This window comes from Enhydra lutris, unplaced genomic scaffold (genome assembly GCF_002288905.1).
Source record: "Enhydra lutris kenyoni isolate GAN:26980312 unplaced genomic scaffold, ASM228890v2 scaffoldscaffold50, whole genome shotgun sequence".
Taxonomy (NCBI): domain Eukaryota; kingdom Metazoa; phylum Chordata; class Mammalia; order Carnivora; family Mustelidae; genus Enhydra; species Enhydra lutris.
This window is the reverse complement of record NW_019154134.1, coordinates 4,102,234-4,119,233: the sequence shown is the minus strand read 5'-3', so window position 1 is coordinate 4,119,233 and position 17,000 is coordinate 4,102,234. Positions and strand designations below refer to the sequence as shown.

General features: G+C 43.3%; 1 protein-coding gene and 1 pseudogene across 1 annotated transcript in view; both read right to left on the bottom strand.

The window, feature by feature from the left end:
- The window catches only part of LOC111156952 (SH3 domain containing ring finger 2), a 123,830-nt gene that overhangs the window by 71,872 nt on the left and 34,958 nt on the right, over positions 1-17,000 (bottom strand). The gene's annotated exons all lie outside the window — the stretch shown is intronic.
- On the bottom strand, positions 156-16,538 carry LOC111156888 (annotated as a pseudogene).

The following is a 17,000-nucleotide window of genomic DNA, read 5'->3' as shown; positions in this document are numbered from 1 at the left end:
TTTTTTTTCTTATTAATACAGTGTTTATTTGTCTTCCCTCTGTCAAACCCTGAGTCAACCACTTTCTGCAGGCTGCCTGGGGAGGGATAGGGAAAGGGACATACATGGCAGATGAGACACTGGAGGAAAACCTAAGGGAGGTGGAGACAGCTCCTTCACATGGTGAGGAGGATGAGAAAGGCCACCAGCAGGTAAAAGATCCCTATGGCCTCCAAGAGTGCAAAGCCCAGAACAGTGCAGGAGAAGAGCTGTTGCTTCAGAGAGGGATTCCTGCCATAAGCAATGACGAGGCTCCCAAACAGTCCCAAAGTCAGCCCTGGGGCCAGCCCCCCTACCATGGCAGCCCCAGCCCCAGTGAACTCGGCTGCTGTGTTGATGTCACTTGCAATGGCGCTTGTTGGGAAGCTGTGGCTAGGAATGAGTGAGGTCAGGGGACGTGGGGCTGTCAAGCTGCTGATGGTCTTATAAGGTGTCTCCAGGGGTTTTAGCACCACTGTAGCTGGTGACCAGCTCAACGCTGAGAGGTGCTCCTTCCCAAGAAGTAGGTGGAGACGAACTTTGTACCGGTGTACATTTTCAGGAGACAAGGGGCTGTTGGCAGAAGAGCTGCTCCCAGCGCAGAGAAGACAGAGAGGGGCGGGGGCCAGAGCCCCTCTTATTAATCACTATGCAGGGAACAGGATTTTGGACTTCCACAACTGTGTGGACTTGAGTGAGTCAGTGACTCTTTTGGGGGCCTGAATACTGATTGGGAATTCTGGCTCTACCTCTTTCCTTTCATGTGACCGCAGTCATGTCATTTAATGTGTCATAAATCATATCCACTTATAAAATGTCGTAATAACAAAATATGTACTTCATTAGGGTAGTCATGAAGACTAAATATTTATAATGCATTTTCTAAAGATTTTATTTGAGAGAGAAAGAGAGAAGTAGAGAACACAAGCAGGGATGAGGGGCAGAGGGAGAGGGAGAAGCAAACTCTCTGATGAGCGGGGAGCCTGATGCTGGGCTTGATCTCAGGACCCTGGGATCATGACATGAGCCGAAGGCAGATGTTTAACCAACTGAGCCACCCAGGTGCCCTAAATATTTGTAATGTATTTAGCATATTGCTTGATACATAGTATGGGCCCATTAAATGGCATCTCTTACAGGATGGCTATAATAAGGAAAGGCTAATGATATCAGTTCTACCTATTCCTCAGGGTTGATGGGTAGTAAATTGAGGTGAAAAGTCCCTGAAAATACAAGTACTATAGGAGGGGCATCTGGCTGGCTCAGTTGGAGGAGCATGCAACTCTTGATCCCGGGGTTGTGAGTTCAAGCCCACACTGGGTGTAGAGGTTACTAAAATAAAAAAATATATATATAAGTAAGGTAATTTTTTAAAAAAGAAAGTGCTATATGGCAGTGATGCAACATAATTTGTCTTCAGCTGCCTCCAAAAAGTGTAAACGTCATTAGTGTTTGGATCATTAGGAAGCACTGAGACAAAGAATTAGTCAGAAATCAATCATTGCTTTTAAAAAAAATCAGCTAAAGAACTGTCATTTGTTAGTTGTCTCTCTAAATAATTGTTTTAGTAAAGTGCATTTTTTTTTTCCCTAATCGGAACTGGTTTCTACACGCAGAAACAGCCTCACTTTGGTTTTGCTTGAAGTCAAGAGTGGCAGACTGCAAGTTCTTTTTTTTTTTCTTTTTAAGATTTTATTTATTTATTTGACAGAGATCACAAGTAGGCAGAGAGGCAGGCGGGGGCGGGGGGCGGGTGGGAAGCAAGCTCCCTGCTGAGCAGAGAGCCCATGTGGGGCTCTATCCCAGGACCCTAAGATCATTACCTGAGCCAAAGGCAGAGGCTTTAACGTACTGAGCCACCCAGGCACCCCAGACTGTAAGTTCTAGTAGCTTACGTTTATTAGTCCTTCATGTCGCCTGGGATTGTATTGTATTTTGTGCTTCCCTCAGCAGTGGGGGAAAGTAGCCCCCTCTCTCAGGGGCAATCTTGCTATTCATAAGGGGAGGTAAGCAGGCAGTATTTCAGTTCTCCTGGAACCTTCTGAGTCTGCAATGTTCATTTGAAAAGGAATTTCAAGCATTTCAGAGGTAGAGACAAGACCTGAGCAGTCCTTGCTGATGGGATGTTAGAGCAGTGTTTTTTTTCCGCTAGACCCTGGACACAGTAAGGAGAGCCCAGGGAGGTAGAAAACCACAGGAATGCAACTCATCCTTGGGAAACTAGTGGACAAGTGAGTGAAGACGTGTGCACTAGGAGGTTTAGCACAGTGCTGTGGATATTATAAATGGAATTGGTTGAATAAATTATGGAAAACCCTGTAGCCATTAAAATTGATGATGTGGATCTATAATTAATAACATTGACAATTACTCATGATATATACTAAGTATAATAGAAGAGGTTAAAAACAGTTGTTTTTGTTATAAATAAAAACTAGGAAAAATAAAATTAAAAACAAACAAACAAACAAAAAAAACTAGGCTTTCATTGTAAGTACATATGTATATTTTTACCTGGGATGGCTATATCAGCATTTTTTTTTAAAGATTTTATTTATTTCTTTGACACAGAGACAGATCACAAGTAGGCAGAGAGGCAGGCAGAGAGAGAGGGAGAAGCAGGCTCCCCGCTGAGCAGAGAGCCTGATGTGGGGCTCGATCCCAGGACCCCCAGATCATGACCTGAGCTGAAGGCAGAGGCTTAAACCACTGAGCCACCCAGGCGCCCCATATATCAGCATTTTTTTTTAAAGATTTTATTTATTTATTCGACAGAGATCACAAGTAGGCAGAGAGGCAGGCAGAGAGAGAGGAGGAAGTAGGCTCCCCGCTGAGCAGAGAGCCGGATGGTTGCAGGGCTCAATCCCAGGACCCTGGGATCACGACCTAAGCCCAAGGCAGAGGCTTTAACCCACTGAGCCACCCAGGCGCCCCTATATCAGCATTTTAAGAGTGGTTATTGCTAAGTGTTGATACTTTTGAATATTAAAAAAATGGTTTCCCTAAGTGCTTAGCCATATTTTCTAACTCTTCTACAATGAAATAATTATATTGTCTATTAAAATTGGACAGTAGGGGAGTGCTTGGCTAGCTCAGTCAGTAGACCATCCAGCTCTTGATCTCTGGGTCATGAGTTTGAGCCCCATGTTGGGTGTGCAAAACTACTTTAAAAAATTTGAAAAAAAAGTGGACAGTAGAAAGAAAATGAATGAAACTGGGGAATAAGAAGTGAAAGATATGGGAGCAATTTAGGAAGAAAATAAGCCAAGCTGAGTGGGATCATCAACAAACCATGCAACTACCTTCTTGGAGAAGTTTCTTATCTGAGAAATAAACAAGTAGAAGCAGAATGAGAGCACAGGATTTCTGAAGAATGACCTGAATCTGTTAAACTCCTAGTTTAATAGTTGTCCCCTCGGGCACCTGGGTGGCTCAGTGGGTTAAGCCTCTGCTTTCAGCTCGGGTCATGATCTCAGGGTCCTGGGATAGAGTCCCACATTGGGCTCTCTGCTCAGCAGGGAGCCTGCTTCCCTCTCTCTCTTTCTCTCTCTCTCTCTGCCTGCCTCCCTGTCCACTTGTGATCTCTCTCTGTCAAATAAATAAAATCTTTAAAAAAAAAATAGTTGTCCCCTCTTCTTCCAATTTTCCATTGTAATATAAATCACATTTTTGGGGGGTACATGGCCATGTGGAACGCTTGTCACATTTGGAATTGTGCCTCCCCCAGGCAGCTAATTTTTTGGCCAGTGGGGCATAAGCAACTTTTAGGACATGTCATTCCCTAGAGACTGATTTTCTCTTTCCTTTCCTGCATTTTGCTATGTGCAATGCAGACATGATTGCTGGAGTTTTAGCTGCCATCTTGAACAATGAGGATGAAGGTCACAGGGAAAGAGGGAAGGAAGTAATCTGGATTGCAGAGCTGCCAGACAATTCCTGGACTACTTTGACTTCTAGACTTTTGTCTGGAACCTAAATAAATATCCATCTTGCCTAAGGCATGGTTATTTTGCATTTGTAAAAGGAAGGAAGAATGAAAAAAATTAAGGAAAGAAAAACACTGAAGCCCCCTTAACTTTGCATAATAATGATAGTATCAATAGCTAGTATTAGTGAGTGTTCCTTCCCATATGCCAGGCATTGTGCTAGGTACTCCACAATAGATCTTGACAAACTGTGATTAGAAAACTGAAAGTAGACAGTGGTGGGTTTAGAATTTGAGGTGGGATTTGTCTATCCTGTGGAGCTCAAGCTCTTAACCACTCAGCCAGTGTTTTTCAAATTCAAGTCTGTGGTTGACCTATAACAGAATCCTTGGAGATGTCCAAAATGCAGATTCCTGGACCTCATCTCTAAACCTCTTTGACCAGAATCTCTTGGTTGTATTTTTACCAAGCTCCCTTAGCATCCAAGTTTGATGCCCCTGGTCTGAGTTACATCTTATTCTAACTAAAACGGGAGCAATGGAATATCGCTGTAGGCTTTGTGAATGGCTAATCTGCCTTTTTTCTCTCTTTTCTGGAAGACATTCCAGTGCAAGTGGCAGTGTATTTTAATGACTACTAAGCAAGTATATTAAAACTGAAATTGCATACAGTCCTTAAATCTCTGTGCAGATGCATGAACTCTGAAACCCTGAGACAGTACTAAGTGCTTGACCATCTTTGTCTTTCTTCCATCTCCCCTCAGTAGAGGTAAGTATTGTGGAAGCATATTGTCAGTCCACTTTTAACACCTTCTTTCTCTTCAGTCTGCCGTGGTATTCTCAGCTCTACATTCATACTTACAGGAACCACTGGCTTCCTGTTGTAAACTGAGTTGGGCGGGGTCAGGTGCAGAGAGAGGGGGAAAGAATCTGAAGAGAGGAAGGCAATTAACATTTATTGTGGTACTGATGGGCCACAGAAATTTGTCTCACAGAAATATTTACTTCAATTTCTATATATTATGTCATTCATATGATCTCAACATCCTCTAAAGTAGGTAGCATCACCCTGTTGTATTGAGGAAGAAACAAAAGTACTGAGATGTTCAACGTTATCATGCAAGGTCACACAGCCAATGTGTGGCATCCCCAAGACTGACTTGGCTCTTTTGACCTCAAGGCCTGCTGCTCCTCGCACGCTCATTCTCTCTCATCCAGCTGAAGTCACCAAGTATGTTTTTCCATCATAAAACTCATTTGGGGCTCTGTTTCAAAATCAAAATCTGAATAGAGTGTGAATGCAATTTGCTTGCTGCTGGATGCATTAGCATGAATTATTGAACTCCAGAGCCCTCACATAAAAGTTAAGCACCTGAAGAGACTCAGCTGGTTGATTCTATCCAGTTCTCAACTGTTCTCTCAGGGGAAAATGACTCTGAGTTCCACATCAGCTATCACCCGTGACATTGTTAGTAATAGCTTTTATCACCCACAATTGTTTTCTGTCTCTATAGGTGTACGTGCGAGGGGGGAATGGTGATAAAGTGGGTGTGGAGGTCTCAAAGCTGGGTCATTCCCAAACTCTTTTTCCTGGTGTTTTTCTGAAAGCCAGAGAATCCAATGAAAGCCTGCATGTGCCTAAAGAGCTTTCCTTTTCTATAATTCAAAAGGCTCAAGACTTCTATGTCTATTCATTTGTCACCACAGTAGGGTCTGAAAGCCACGAGGGCCATGCTTTTGATGGAGGGATAATGCATGGAACCAAGAGACATGGGAACGAGGTCATGCAGAGACATTAGCAGCAGTGGCATTTTGTAGTAATGAACGTTTGTAGTGAACTTCTGGCAAGCATTCCTTCTCTGAGGAACCACATGTTTTCTCTCCCTTTTCCGATAGGCCTGGCATTCACTCCGGTCATACCACACACACAGGAGTTTGTGGCCCGGGCTAGCCAGGGGACCCAAATGCCCCTCACATAGTGCTTTGTGCAGTGCAGTCAACTGCCTCCTACAGGGCTAAGTGGAATGTTCTCTGAGGTTTGATATATAAACGCTCTCTTGGATCATAAGCCTTGAGGAGGTAAGCCTTGGACTACTAGTGGTGGTATTTCCCAACCGATAGACACATCTTCCTGAATGAAGCTGCAGAAGGCAGAGGAAAGAGATAGAGATAGATAAGAGAACTAGATAGATAAAAGCCTTGACAATAAAATTTCAATGCCGAGATCCAGATGTGCTTGAAGGATACTTCGTTAAATAAGACCATATCTGCAATGTTTTGTTTATTACTTAAACTACTTCAGTTATTTTCTGACACTTGAATAAGTCCTGACTAGCACATATTAAGAACCTGGAAACAACAAGACTACCTAACAACGAAATCTCCAAATAGTAGAATCCAGAAACAGCAGGAGGTATAGCTGTTAATGAGCTCTGAGCTTATTTCCAATTTGAAAATAAGGAGGCATGTGGACTGATAACAGTGTAGGAGAAAAGGAGCCCAAGTGGAATAGAACCACCGCAGTATAAAGGAAAAGGCCAAGCCGGGATGAGAACTTCATTTATTACCACGTAATGAGCTCTTCACCATGACTAGTGACACTTCCCACTGCTTTAGAAAGGATCTGGCCTGGTTCTCTCTACTCCTGGCATCAGGTGGGGCAAAATCAACATGCTGAGCTAACTGCTTCCCTCCCTGAGCTGATCATGAGATCGCCCATCTCTAGAGAATGGAGCCAAGAAAAAAAACACCCTGGCCTTTGGCTCAAGTTACTATGCACTGGGCTATGAATTCTCTTTGGAGAGTTCAGGATGTGTGTCTAAAACTCCTCTGTATCTGTTTCTGAGACCTGAAGACTAGACGGTGTTTGATAAATGCTTAAAGAATGAATGAATTAATCGAGAAATATCCAGAAATTGCCATTCCTGGAGGAGAGGGATATATTCAAGGTTAATAAGTATAACTGATAATAATAACTTGAAAGTAGGTTTATTGGCATAAGCTGGAAAATAAAAAAGAGTTTTGGCGATATTTTCCAAATTGTCCTGATTTTTAATAATTTGGTCCTACACACATTCGAAAAAAATGTTCCATATTCAAGTTCAGGAAACGTTGAGTTAAACAAAGTCACATAGATTTCTTTGCTGACTGGCTTCTCAGGAGCTTTATCTGCCGATGTGGTTTTGTATTTGCATCTGGACCACTTTGCAGGATTAGCAGAACAGGCTTGGGGAATGCTGGGTAAGATAAAGGGATTTTACCCTACTGGTGAGACAAAGGATCAACTAACTGTCCTAGATCCTAACTTCCTACTCGCTGCTTAGCCAACTGGGCCATGCTGCCTTTCTCCCTCACCATGATAATCCTTTTGGAACAGATTTTGGGCAATGGAGTGTACATTAGAAAGTGCTGGCTGGCCCTTTTGCACACATTTTGTCTTCTATGGTGAGAAGGAAGAACCCCCCCAGTGTTCAACAGGATCATGACCATCTGCTAGTTGGGGGCTTGAGATCACCAGAGGTTCACAGTATTATGCTCTTCCTCAATGGAAATCCCTGAATCTGGACATTTACATTTGAGGCCAGGTTTATGAGATACTCTGTGTGAATTTCTTTTCTTCAGAGATAATTTTACTTGTTTAAGGGAGATACAAGGGTGTAACAGAACGCAGATGTTAGCATCAAGGAGGATGTTTGCATTCTGGCATTTGTAACTTTGACCAAATCACTTAGCCTTCATGATCCTTAGCTCAGGTCATCCACAAGTTGGGACCAGCATCCTACCTCTCTGTGCATTACCCTCAGCAAGTCTGGGTTATTCAGATGCTCGCTGTTCCAATGAAAGGTTTGGCAGCTGACCTGGGAGACAATCTCTAAGCCCTTGGAATATCCTGCCGGTTCAGAGACTTGGTTTACTTGGGGCTTTGGGGCATAGCAGAGAGTCTAAGCTAACAATGTGATTTACGGTGGGCAGCTTGAGTCACGTAGTAGAACCTTGACCTCTCAAGGAGTTGGATGGAGACTAAAGTCAACCACATGCCTACCTGACCGACCTCCAATAAAAACCCTGGATATCAGGTCTTGGGTGAGTGTCCTCGGTTGGAGGTGCTTCATGAGTGCTGTCATGTATTGTTGCTGAGTCAAATAAATGTCTGTATAACCCCTCTGGGAGAGAACAACTGAGAGCTTGTGACTGGTCTTTTCTGGACTTTGCCCTATGTGTTTTTTTCTGATTCTGACTTTAATTTGTGTCCTTTCACTGTAAAAAGTTGTAACTGTGAGTGTAACAGCTTTGCTGAGTTCTGTGAGCCTTTCCACTGAATCATTGAATCTGAGGGGGGTCTTGGGGACCTATGAACACACTTCCTCATGGGTTTGCTGGGAGGACTAATGAGATACATCACAGAGTACTTGTAGAATGGTGGCAAATAATACATGTTCAATAAATAAGGATGCTTCGAGATTTTGCCCAAAGGAGTCAAGAGGAGATGAATTCACTGTTCTATCTTCTGGCCTCACTTTTCCAGCCCTACTTGTCATTCATTCATTCTTTCAATAAATACACCTTGGAGGGCAAGCTATGCCAGGCATTGCCTAGTTGTGGAAACTAAGATTAAACTTATAACTAAATATAAATTAAAATTTGCAATAAGTGTTACGAAGGAAAAGAATAGGATGATGAAGCCTGGGAAGGAAACCAATGTAAGGAAGGTTCTTACTATTGGCCCTATGTCTACATCTAAAACTTTATTCTGCTTGGCGACTTTTGTCATGTATGTCTCTCTCTACGTATCACCTTCCCTCAGTCTTTTGTCTCAGACTTCTCTTCTTCCAGTCCTACATAGAGAGGTGAGACACCACAGCTTTGCATTATACTTAATTATCAATCTCCTGCCACTTTTAATCGGTGGGCACGGCATTCCTGCCTTCCTCTCTTAATCAAATATCAGTCAAGTACCCAGGATATGGCATGCTTCTTTGCCTTGGTTCCTCCTGCCTCCTTCCTTGGTTATCAAGGCTCTCATAGCAGGGAAAAAGTGAAAGAAGCAGGATTTATATGGGGGGTGGGGGGCAGAGAAAGAACCATTCACTGTCCTCAGCCCCTTTTTAGGGTCACCCTTAGCATGCTTTCGTTTTTTCTTGCAAACATTTCTCTGATGTTGCTTTGGGGTGATCTCATTCCCCTATTAGAGGAGGTAATTCCAGACATGTTCATAGCCATATCCCTGGCTGCTAACATAAGCTAGTTCTTAATGAATAGCCTGGGATTTCTTTTGAAATGGGCTGGGTGCCAGGTCCCAGAGCTGTTCAATGGGATAGCACTGAATTCCCCAGGGAACCAAAGTGTTTCCATTGTCATCTCTTCTGCTGGGAGGGCAAAGGCACCTGTGAGGGAGGGCTGGAGGTACACGGGAGCCTGAGGGATAAGGGGAGGAACTTGCTCACTCGTCTCAGGAGGTGACTCTGCTCCCTTCCATTATCCTCATTTCCAGAGTGAGCCTTTCCAGTAGGTGTGGCACCTGGTGAATGAATCTCTTTCCACATGGTTTGAGAGCCTGAGCCAAATCCCACATGCAGTGGGAGGAAAGATGAGTCAAATGACTCTCCCACCACCACCTTCCCTGGCTAGGGGAAAAAAGAAAAAAAGCTTGGTTACATGTACACTGAGTTTCTCCCTCAAAATTCTCTCTTTCACACCCGTGTGAAGATTTCTGCTGCTGAAGGAGGAATGTCTAGGGGCAGTATGATCCAGGCAAACAGCGGACATTTCTGATAACCAGGCCATGCCATTGGGGGATGGAGGGAGCCCCTAGAGGAGGTATATGACTTACACATCTGTGTCCAAGAGTGATGCCCTGAGACTCTCTGAGCCTCGCTTTCTTCAGTGTCAAAGCAAACATGGTAATTCTTACCATTCCTTCCTACTCTAAACACAACAGAGGCTGAGGTGAAGGTCCAAGAATACCTACAGAAAGAAAGATAATGGAAGAGACAAAACCAAATGAATGAAATGTTTGTAACGGTTTGCTATCTGGGCCCTGGATAACAGGGGATTGATGATACTACTGTTCTCTCGGTGTACGTGGTCCTCCTTAGAATGGCCGGTGGAGTACAGGTGCCTCTAGCAGGCCGTTGTGGTGAAGCATGAAGCAACTGTGAGTGACCCCTGAACCTTGGGGACAATGCCTTTGAAGAGGACCACGAAGGTGGCTGAGCTCGTCTTCTCCTGTTAAAAGTTACATCTTGATTTCAAACAGTTTGCTTCTTAACTCCTCTCAATCCTTTAAAACTTGCATGTTGTGTATGTGCATATTTATACCTATTTGCACTTTAATTTGTTGATACCACAGGAAAAAGCCTGCATGACCCTCGCTGGAAACAGCAAGCTCTGGGAAGTTAAAATTCTTTTCTTTCAGTTCCACCGACCTTGAAGCCAAGATGTTCATCATAAGAACCTTCTGTGAATCTACAGTTTGTCTGCCTCTGTCAAATGAAAATTTAGAGCATTCCTCTCATTTATACCAAATGGGACAGACATGACCTTGGAGAAGAAGTACCTGCCTGCCTATAGAGCTGGTCCCCATGTTAGGAGTGAGTGATGCTAAAGACCCACACGCCATTTGTCCCACTGGGCATGGGGTGACTTAAGTACAAAGCCTGAATCTAGGAAAACCTTCTAGAAGTCCCCAAGAAATGGAAAATGTCTGATGATTAAGCTATAGAAGTATTCCAGAAACTATTTGCAATCATTTTTTACTCTAAGATAGAGTCAGTCATCCTCCTAGAAATACAAGATACTGGGGCACCTGGGTGGCTCAGTGGGTTGAGTGCCTGACTCCTGGTTTCAGCTCAGGTCATGATCTCAGAGTTGTGAGACTGAGTCCTGTTTTGGGCTCTGCACTGGGCATGGAACCTGCTTGAGATTCTCTCTCCCTGCCCCCCCAAAAGGAATACAAGATACTGCAAATTATGTGAACAGTTTTTTTTTTTTCCTCCATAAGTCATTCCCAGATAGGTGCCAGTATGTTTGCCACTACCTCTCTGTCTTCAGAAAGTCTTTACTATCTCGCAGCCCCCAAGGCTGAGTTGGGTCTCTGCTCCAGACTTGAACTCAGTAGCAGTAGGGCCTATGGCTTATTCATCTTTATACCCCTAACAGTTGGCAAAGTGGTGCCATTCCACACATTCATTCAACAAAAATGTACTGACATTCCTATAATAAGAGAGGCACAATCTCTGTCTTTCTGGGACTTACATTCTAGCAGCACCTAGGAAGCTCAATAAGTATTTGTTGAATATATGAATGGATGAATGAATGAATGAATCAATGAATATTACACCACACCGTGCCATTTGAACTGAACTCCGACTTGGATATTTTGCCTTCTCTGGTCCTGGCATAAATTTCTAACATGCCCAGCTGGTTATTTCTCCAGGATCAGGAGCATGCAAGCATGTTAAACACAGATATCCACAGATAAGTATAGTATTTTCCTGGGTCACCCTTTATAAAACCCCATTATTTCAAATGTGCTTTAAGCTATCTCCAATATCCCAGTTTTTCCAATGGACACCTGCCTTAGAGACTCCTACTGTTGAAGACTCTGTTTTTCCCACATGTCCTCTTCACCAAGTGTATAATCTCCACTGCAGGCAGCCATGATGAGTGACAAAAAATGCCAGCTGGCAGGTCTAGGAAAGGGAGCATAAGGGAGCAAGGAGATATCTTTTTCCGCCTATTCAGAACATTGAAATCCAATTTACTGCTGGCCACATGAGCCAAAGAAAGCAGCTCTTAGGAGCTGTTGATCTGAGAGGCTCCAATCTCATTTCTGAGCCCCGGCTGTCACTGACACTCCTTGGGCACCTCTGGGAGTAGGTTGGCATGGAGGAGAGGCTCTCCTGTTCTCTTCCCTAAGGGCTGGCTTTGGGTAGGCCTGTTTCACGTGTTAGAAAAAGTGGTTAAGAGTCACTCTTCGAAAATCTTTGTTGTTGTGGCTGGACATTCCTTGATAATTGCTGCCCAATTATTACTCATTTCATGACTTTCACCCTCACTTAGTGGTGTGCTGATAAATCAGCTTTCAAAAACAAACAAACAAACAAATGGCTCTGATTTGCAGTGTTTGCCAGTTTTCGTGGTGTAAATACTCCTACCTTGGCTACCGAACTGACATCACTGACTTGGAAGCTGGGAAGACATAAGACATGTGCACTATGGTCTTTTGTGAACCAGCAAGTAGCTTGTTCCAACACCACTACCCAGCTCCCTAATTCACACCTATTCCAGAGCTAAAATTGGTCCAGACTAGAACCACTGTCTTTCTACAACTGGGATTTTAGAATATAGTTTGGAAAATACTTTTGCAATCTGCTACACCATTGGGCTCTACTCACAGCATTGCATAGTGAGTACTATGCCTGTTTGGTGGAGAAGAAACCGAGGCATAGGAAGAAAAAACTTGCCCCAGCTTATACCATGGGATTTACTTAGTTCTTATCTCTGTACTTTTCTTTTTTTAAGTCTTATTTTGATTACATTTAGTTAACATACAGTGTTATATTAGTTTTTGGTGTACAATATAGTGATTGAACACTTTCATAATCACCTGGTGCTCATCGCGACAAGCGTACTCCTTAATCCCCATCACCTGTTTCCCCTATTCTCCCCTCCCACCCCCCACCCCCCGCCATTAACCCATCAGTTTGTTCTCTATACTTAAGAGTCCATTTCTCTCTTTGGCTTTCTTGCTCTTATGTTTTCGCTCTGCTTGATTGTTATGTTTCTTTAATTCTATGTATAAGTGAAATCACATGGTATTTGTCTTTCTCTGACTTATGCCACTTAGCATTATACTCTAGCTCCATCCGTGACATTGCAAATGGCAAGATTTCATTCCTTTTTATGACTGAATAATATTCCATTGTGTGTATATATATGGCACATCTTTTTTTTCCATTTGTCAACCGATGGGCTCTCTACTCTTGACTCTGGCCATTCTCTTCTCATACTTCCTGCTGCAGTCAAACCATTCATCTTTGTGTACTGTCAGTGCCCCATGCATGCCCGCCTACTAAGTTCTTCCCAGAATATTCTTTCTGCACTCCACTCTTTCTTTCTGTCCAACTGCTACTTGTCTTCTAGGTCTCAGCTTAAACATATGTCCCTCCATATCCATGTTCAGCTCAGGGATCTCTCCCATGTGCTTTTTATCCCCATCCTGTCACCTGTCAGATGGTATTAAAGTATTGATCTGTCTTCTGGACCAGACTGTAAATTTTGTAAGGGCAGAAACCCAATCTAGCTCACCACTGATCCTAATGCTGAGCACAGTGTATGGGTCTATGAGTATTTCTAGAATGAATGAATCCATGAAGGATGGTCTCCTCACCCTCCCTAACTGCTCTGTTTTCTATACTATCTCCTAGCAAAGCATCCATGTCCTCATAGCTTGGTTAAGGTTTTATTGGAATCTGTGGAGATTCCTGCTAAAATGCCCAGCCAGCCAGCCAGAATTCTCCATTATTGGCTGTAGCTGCTCACCTACCCTACATCCTTATGGCCCCTCTGGACTTTACAAAATGTCACAGAAGCTAGTTGAGGAACCTGTTTGGTATACTATGAAATACACTCATCAGCCGCATGCCAAGACAAAGACACAGTCAGAAAGAAGGCTCCTGCCAGAAGCACCTGCACCTCTGAGAAAAGAGAAATATTTAGGAATATTCTGGAACCAGTGTGTCCTACAATAATTGCAGGACTGAGTCCTATGGATTCGCATTGATACGCTCAATTTTCCTCTGAGAAGGCAGAACAGGATCAGGGTCGCCTACATGCTGGGGAGCTGCTGACCTTTGGCACCACAAAAGCTCTTACATACCTGAGGTACTCATTACAAACATCTAATCATCTTCTGAAAACACAGGCAGCTGCCACTTAAAACAGGTGGAGTAGAGTCTGGCACCTGTTAGCTACTTCCCTTGTATTACCTGAGACTGCCTAATAATACAGACTTCTGGGTGTTCATCTTTGCTTTTAAGCCTATATGAGAAAAAAATAATTTATTAATCATCAGACGATCCGCTGATGCTACTAGAAGCATTTTGTCTAACAGAAGTTTCTGTGATGATGGAAACAGGCTATTCTGTACTAGCACAGTAGCCACTAGCTAAATGTGGTTACTGAACACTGGCTGTGTGGCTAATGTGACTAGAAAACTGGACTTGAGGTTTTACTTAATTTTAATCCATTTGAAGTTAAAGTTAAATGGCCACATGCGGCTTGTGGCTTCTCTACTGGACAGCATAGCTCTAGATCTAATTATCAACTACAGGAAATACAAAGGGCTGAAGAGCATAGTAAATGATGCCACAGGGATAGAATAAGAAAAATTCACAAAATGGGAAACTACTAGACAAATGACCCAATTCCTCTTATACATGAGAAGGAAAAAAAAGAGGAAGTGCGTGCGTGTGTGTTTGTGTGTGTGTGTTTGAAACCTAGAGATTAAAAGAGACTTTAAAGGCACATGAACCAAATGCAACATGTGGACCTTGGTGGATCTTGACTCGAGCAAACCAATTATTAAAAAATGATACACCTCGGTAAATTTGAAAACCGACCTGATATTTGATGGTATCAAGGACTTTTTAGATGTGATAATGGTATTGAGGCTATGTTTTAAAAAAATTGTGTCTTCTTTACCTTTTAAAGGTGTCTATTGAGTTGTTTATAGATGAAAGAGCCTGGCTCTGTCTCACTTGAACATAGCAGGGGGAGAAGGTGAGTGAGGTTCAGGTGAACTAAGATTGGCCTCATGGTGATGGCTGTGGAAGACACATGATGGTTACACAGTGGTTCATTACTACTGATTTCTCTACTTTTTAGGTTTATAAATTTTCATAATAAAAAGTTTTAAAAAATCATCTGAGGAATGCGAGTATCACTGAGAATATGGACAGACACTTCCCTTCTTGAATGTTGGCAGCTTAAAATTTCACACGGAGAATGCAATTTAGGTACATTCACCAAGATTTAAACTGTATTTTCTTTTTGACTCAGGAATTAGAGTTTTAGAAATTTCTCCTACAGTTATATGCAGGAGTCTATGTAGAAGATGGTAATGTGCAGGATAGTTTAGGCAAATGGCGGTGTGTTCCTACTGTGGAACACTAAGCGTATTTAAGAGAATGAGATCTATCGGTGTGGACTGCTGTCAGAAAGATGTCCATGCTGTATTCTTAGGCTAAAAAGAAAAGCAAATTGTAAAAAAAAACAAAAAAACTCAAACGCGTTACTATGACCCAATAAGGAACGACATATTGTATGTACACATATATTGGTATACAAGTACAGATAAAGTCTGGAAAAAACATATACCACATTGATCTGGGGAGGGGAGGAGAAGCTTACAACTCCATGAAAAGGAGTCTGAGTTGCTGTGTTCTCTGTGGCTGTGTATTATCTATAGGTGCTCATCCTGTTTTATGAGCAATCAACAGCTAGCTGTCCCAGGAGGCAAACTAGCTGTTATGCTCTGAATGCTGTGTGGCCCCCACATCGATTTGTTCAAATCCTAACCCCTCAAAGATAATGGTCTTAGGGGGTGGGGACTTAGGGAGCTGCTTAGGTCATGGGGATGGAGGCTTTATGAATGGGATTGGGGCTTTTACAAGAGAGACTCCACAGAGACGCCTCGCCCTTCCATCTGTGAGGACACCTTGAGAAGACACCGTTTTTAAGCCAAGAAGAGGGCTCTCACCAGAACTCAACCCCGCTGGTGCCTTGATCTTGAACTTCCCAGCATTCGTAACTGTGAGAAGTACACTGCTGCTGTTTTGAAGCCACCTAGTCTGTGGTATTTGTTATAGTAGCCCAAATGAACTGAGACACCGGCCCTTCCAGAAGAAATTGAATGTGGCTTTTGTGGCCGAGAAGTTATATTTAGTATGAACTCTTGATCCCTCCTTCCAAAGTGGAGGGGCATTTAGGAAGTTCATGTCTGTCATAAGAGCTACAGGTGACAGGGTGACACTCTGTGCCAATCACCGTGCTGAGACGTCAACGCACAAGCCTCTCCCCCCCAGCCCCCCGCCGGGCTCTGGAATCCCACTCAGACTCTCCCCTTTGCTAGCTGGCTGTGTGACGGCGGACTAGCTACTTCAGTTCTTTCTGATACACAATGTTTGGAATAACAGCAGCTATCTCATGGGTGTGAGAATTCAATGAGATAATGCTTACTAAGTGCCTGGCATATAGAAGTGCTCAAGAAAAACCACTCTCGTTATTCTTTCACTTCAACATTCCAACAATCCTATGGGGTAAATACGAGAATTTACCAATATGACAGATGAGGAAACTGAGTGTCAGAGACAGTGGGGCTGATACCAGCTCACATGGGAAAAGCGGACGGCTCGATTTTCGTGAATTTTTCAAGTTGGCTGGCCATCATGTGGGTAGCCTGAAATTAGGCAAGATGGGAGTATTCACACCATGGCAATGGGCGAACACGACATTTCCCACAGACAGCTGCTTGTTGAACACTTACCAGCACGCCGCTGCTTAGAGCAGTCAAATAACTCGTCTTGGGCTCCATGGCTGGTGAGTGCTGGAGCCTGAATTTACAACGTGCTCTGCTCAGCTCCAAAGGGTTTCATGTTTAGATAGGCATCGTTGGAATATATCTCTAAAAGTTAGGACTCTCACCCGAACAAAAGCTAAGTAGGATAATGTTCTTCAACATCCTGTCCCCAGAAGTGGTTCTAAAATTTAATGGTGCGTGAGATTCACCTAGAGATCTTGTTGCAACATGGGTCGCTAGGCCTTACCCCCAGAATTAGGTTTTTTGGGGGTGGGTTTCAATAACTTGCGCTTCCAGCCAGTTTCCAGGTGGGGCCCATATTGCTGGTCAGGGACCCTACTTGAAGAACTACGGTCTGGTACAAAATCTGACGCTTTCTGCTGTACATCTTGCCAGAAGCTTATTAGGACTGTGGCTTTATCAATTCTCTGATCTAAAGATGAGAGGATTTAGGCAGGAGTTCTAGGCCCTGAGCTT